Here is a 5,429-nt window from a genome sequence, read left to right as displayed (position 1 = left end):
AAATAAATGTCTTTCTTGATAAAAATCCTTCATTAAATTAGAAATAAAAAAAAATTGCATGAAAACCAACGGAGGGCCCACTGTAAGCCAAGTTGATATTTTCTTGGTGTTTTAAATTGCAATGATATATTAGCCATATGCGTAATAATAAACACAAGAAAATAATTAGCCTCTGCCATTTTTTCAGGCTTTTCTTTCTTATACAAATATGAATATAAAATATACAAAACAGACTAAGTAGTCCTTTTCAAGGCAACAATTTTCACATAAATTCCTGACATTTCTTTAAAAAATAGGTACAAAATAAATACAATTTACGATATATTTCTACATTGTCGCATACCGGGATAAGGTTCTTGCATAACCACCACATGAACGGACCAAAGAACATTTTTTGTCAAGAACTAGTCAAAGGTCACTTTATCATCATTAAGTTGAGTTGGTATAGTGAAGGCTTTTGCAATTACCACACAAGTTTGAACAGTGAATGCCATGTTTCCTGCAACTGCATTTGCCGTAGTGCATCCTAAAGTACAGTTACACCTGGATATAGCCAACAAATTTACAGGAACAGATGGCAAGTCAATCTTGATTAGTTGTACTTTACAATCTGAAATGTTCCATCCCCACTCGTCAGGTTTTAGCTAGTTTCTGCCTTTCCATTCTTGAATTTGGAAGTAAAATCGAAGTCTGTGGAATTTTCTAGATCCTCTCGCTGGTGGTAATGATTTGGCCTCATCATATTTTGAGCTTTTTTATAACTTTTTTCTTAAAGCGCCTCAGTCGGAGATAATTGATGTTTTCCGCATCATTACCATTGTACAGGCACACTAAAGCCTTCTCCCCAGCTTCCATAACCTCTTCTGCATTGCTATTCTTGCCAAACATTTCTGCCAGTTTGAGGAAGTTTCTATTGTTCATCACCTTTCGAAGGAATACTGCCTTCACAACCCAGTAGTGTATGAATGAAAAGAATGTTGGAATAGATCAGATCTCTCAAAGATTCCCTCATCTCTTTGATGTTACAGACTTTCACTCTGTTTTCATCAGTGTTTGATTGTGGCATAAAGATGTAACTATCATCTCTAATGGCATGATAACATAGAAGGACCAATAAGTCAGTGCCATCTGTTATCAAAATGGTTTCTCCTGTCTGTGCAAGTTCTAGAGCAGTATTTACAATCAATACGTCAGCATCTCCAGATGCATAAACTATTTACAACCTGCTTCCTTCAAACTCTTTCCCAGCAAGTTGATGAACAATTTTTGATTTTGTTAATTAGCAAGGAACCCCCCTTTTTAATTTGAACACTATGAAAGGAGTCAGTGACACATTGAATCAAACAAAACTCCCTGCACGGCGTCCGTAAGTCGCGTCTATAATGGCTGGATCACTTTCGTACACATCAAAGACGATGGGTACTTTTCGATATTTCGTTGTGATATATCTGCGGTATTGAGCACAGATCTCATCAAATGTGTGACATTTTTGCCATGGGGGGCGTTGAAGTAGCGGTCCACTATCTAAGAGATACTGTGGATCTGAACACTGGACCTGATTATACAGGGGAAGTCAGTTCTCATGTTGTGTCTGCCAAAGCTGTTTCTTTTTGCCTCTCGCAGTAGTCCATAATAATCAAAAAGTGCAGGTGGGTAACCACAAAGCTCTTACTGGAAATGTTCTTGTGGCTGCTGAGATGAGGATTCATTGGTGAATAGCACATACAGTCTCTGGAATAGGAGTTGTGGATCAGTTTAAAATGCTTCATGTTTGCTGATCCAAACTTTGGATCCAAGTGTAATCGCCTGATCCTTTTTTTAAAGTGTAATCTTAGAAACTTTCTCCAAGTATTGAAGATCTTATTGCTTCTCCTATGAAGTTTTCTCCATCCACATTCATTTTTTTTTTGTCTCTAGTTACCCCACTTGAAATGCTGTGAATGGACCGATCTTCCGTGAAATGGTCGAAATATGTCTGGAGGAACGCAAAAAGCTTTCACGAATCCCTCACATCTCCCTACTTTTTTTTGAAGTAGCCCCCCTGGTGCTGGTCACTAATGCCATAACGAAAGCCTGCTTGTTCGTGCATTGTAAACTTGATTTCAGCACAATCTGGCACTGAAACAACAAATCGTTGAATTTCGTCCATTCCTCTGCCATGACTAAGGCCGCCAGACGTCTTCATGCTTCTCATTAGCACCTTCTCAATAAACAGACACGTCGACAAGCCAGCCCAGTAGCGATCACTCCGGTTAATCACATGAAATCCTTTAAAAAATTTCTTGTAGACTTCAGGATGGCTTTTAGGCTGAACCGCCATTTTCTACAAGTACAGTGAGGCCGACGTTGCATATAGGATGTGTCCTGCTTCAGCGAATATTGACAGCATTTTCATTACAGCGTCTATATACAATTGTGAGCACTGCCTTGATAAACAATTGCAGGGTCTTCACCATATCTACGTATTGAATCCAGAATTTGTCAGTTCGCTGGTCAAACGTCGCATCCTTCACATGGTTGATTCTCTGGGTAATCCTGGTCACAGACCTTGAGTACGGAACATTATCCAATTTCTCAGTCCCACCAAGGAGACCTTTTAATAGCCACAAAGCTTCCTTCTGGTCTTCATTTTGTAGGACTCTTCTGTATCAGATTTGGTTGATCATCCTCAGTGACACGTGAAACTGGCAAATTTTAGGCTTTCGCTAAAAAAAATAGCATTCAGAGCAGCAGCAACTGAAAAAGTGGGCACGGATGTCTCTTGCAATTTCTTTGCCACTTAGCATGTGCTTGACTCTGTTTTCAGCTTTACACACGTTCATAAAGTTCTTGCAATCCAGAACCTGTCATTAAATGACCAATTGCCCCCAGCAAACTCATCTGTGTATGGAGCCCAACAAGTCGCAAGACAAATGATTTCAAGGGACTAGAATAAGGCTGTGACTCGACTATCATCTTTGATTTGTACCAAAGTGACCAATAGAATGTTAGAATTGATGTAATGTTTTTCCTGGCTAAATAACTAATATAAAATAACGTTGAATACCCGCAGGTTGGGTTACCTGGGTCCATGTTGATCATTGGCAAAAAACTGTGGCTGATTTTCCAGGCTCTATTCCTTTGTCCACTGACTGCATGAGGCCTGACCATGCGGTCTGGACGGATGTAAAATTGGTGATGTCAACATTAGAAGTGAATCGGCAACTTTCCTGACCTTGAGTTCTTTAAACGTCACTGAAGGCTTGTTGGTGTGCTGTGAAGCTAGGTATTTGATGTTGATATTCCAGCCCTTGTTATATCTCCAGATCTTCATCTACATAACCCATTCTACCTTTAACATTGGATGACCAGCCATCATTTTGCGGATTTTCTCACCAACTTTAACACTATGTTCTTAAACTCCATGGTTCCTACATGGGAAACATCAACTCCTCTCTTCTTTCTATCAGATTTTACTCCAGAACCACAAAAAAAATCATGTTCCCCAAAAGTAAACCCACAAAAAAAGCGGATTTCACGGGATGGCATTTCATCATGTGTGGACATTTTTTTTTTTACGGTCAAATATGTATTTGAGGTTGATCTGCATTTCTGGTGAGGACGTTTACCAATATGCATAATGATATTCCATTCACGTTAATGGAATCGATTCCCTTCTGGCTGGCGATGAATGTTTCTTCATTACTGGACAGTTCATTGTTGGAAATAGCACACTTGTCAGCATCCATAATCATCGGTACTTCACGTTGGCTTTCCTGAAATTCGAATATCAGATTATTTATTAAGCTCATGCAGTAATACACCAAGAGAAAAAAATAAGGCATATTATAAGTGATGTGCATATTGTGTTATTAAGAAAAGACGCATGTGAAAAAAAAAGCACGTTTTCCAACAAATGATTGATCCCGGTAGTAACTGATCTTACAAGAGTGATATGCCTTAAAACCAAACCAAACAAAACCAAACCAAACCTAAGAGTTTTGATTATATTTAATTTTATGAAAACTGTAGGTTTTATCAAATTTTACATCGCTACATTTGTTATTTTTGAGGAAATACCTACAGTAATTGAGTTAAGAGAAGAGAGGCTAAAATCAGTGGGACTCTTTAAAAATGTGGGCTCCTTTCGCCAAGGCTAATTTTGTTTGACTTTCTTTTATCTGAAAGGGGGGTATTCATGCCCAATAACCAAGTAAAAACCTTTGTTAGTAATTTGTTTGAGGTTCAGCCGAAAAATCAGCTAGACTGACTAGACTAATAAGACGAGTGTAATTTGGTTAGTTAGATATGCCAACATTATGCCACAGACGAAAAAGAACGGGTTCTCGACTGCCCCCGCCGCTATCATTGAGAAAAGCTGTCTTCACTTGAAGATATATTTATCCCAGAAGACGTTTTTCAACTATTAATTTTTCTTATCTTTTTTTTGTGATGCTCTCTTACCATTAGGCTTTCCAACAGTGATTTTCTATTTTTTTATCTCCAGTTGAAGAAGACTGCGCACGAACATGATCAGCTTCATGACAGTTTTCTAACCCTTATTTCTTCCATGCGGGTTCATGATAAATTGGAGGCAGGAAGATTGACATAGAAGACCGACTATCTCCCTTTATCTGGTTTGGATTTTCAAAACATTTCCCAATTTCCTTTGTGTATTTTCATTCAGAATAGCAAGGAGAGGCGAACAGGTGCTACAGATTGATTAATGCTAGTCTGGAACTGTGCAAGCCGAAACGTTCATTTCATGTATTATGCATACCCAATTACTTGGATACATAGAAGGTGGGATGGTTAAGTGGCGAACGACACGAGCTGAAAAGCTTTACAAGAATAAATGTAATATGAGTTTTAATTTTCATCTCTAAATTTTCATGGCAACTATATAAGAATTTTAGAATTATATGACAGTTTTAGATTATTTTTGTTAAAGATGTTTCATACATGATTTATTGCGGAAAATATTTTCGATGAGATTTAGGAATTACTTGCCGAGTTATACACACACACACACACACACACAAACACACACACATATATATATATATATATACCTACATATATATATACCTATATATATGTATATATACCTATATAGGTATATATATACATACCTATATATATATGCATATATATATATCTATATATACCTATATATATAAATATATATATAAATATATATAAATATATATAGACATATATATAACTATATATATATACATAAATACGTACATACACACATACACTTGACGTATATACAAAAAAAGACAATACGAAACACTGAAAAAATAAATAAGGTACTACAAAACAGAAGCTTTCTGCTGTCTTTAATAACGTTGGTTAAAATCAAAAATGCTACTTAAATATACGCAATAATATATATATATATATATATATATATATATATACACGCAATAATATATATATATATA

Source organism: Euprymna scolopes, chromosome 29 (genome assembly GCF_053919585.1).
Source record: "Euprymna scolopes isolate OS-2025 chromosome 29, ASM5391958v1, whole genome shotgun sequence".
NCBI lineage: Eukaryota > Metazoa > Mollusca > Cephalopoda > Sepiida > Sepiolidae > Euprymna > Euprymna scolopes.
This window is presented reverse-complemented; position numbering follows the sequence as displayed.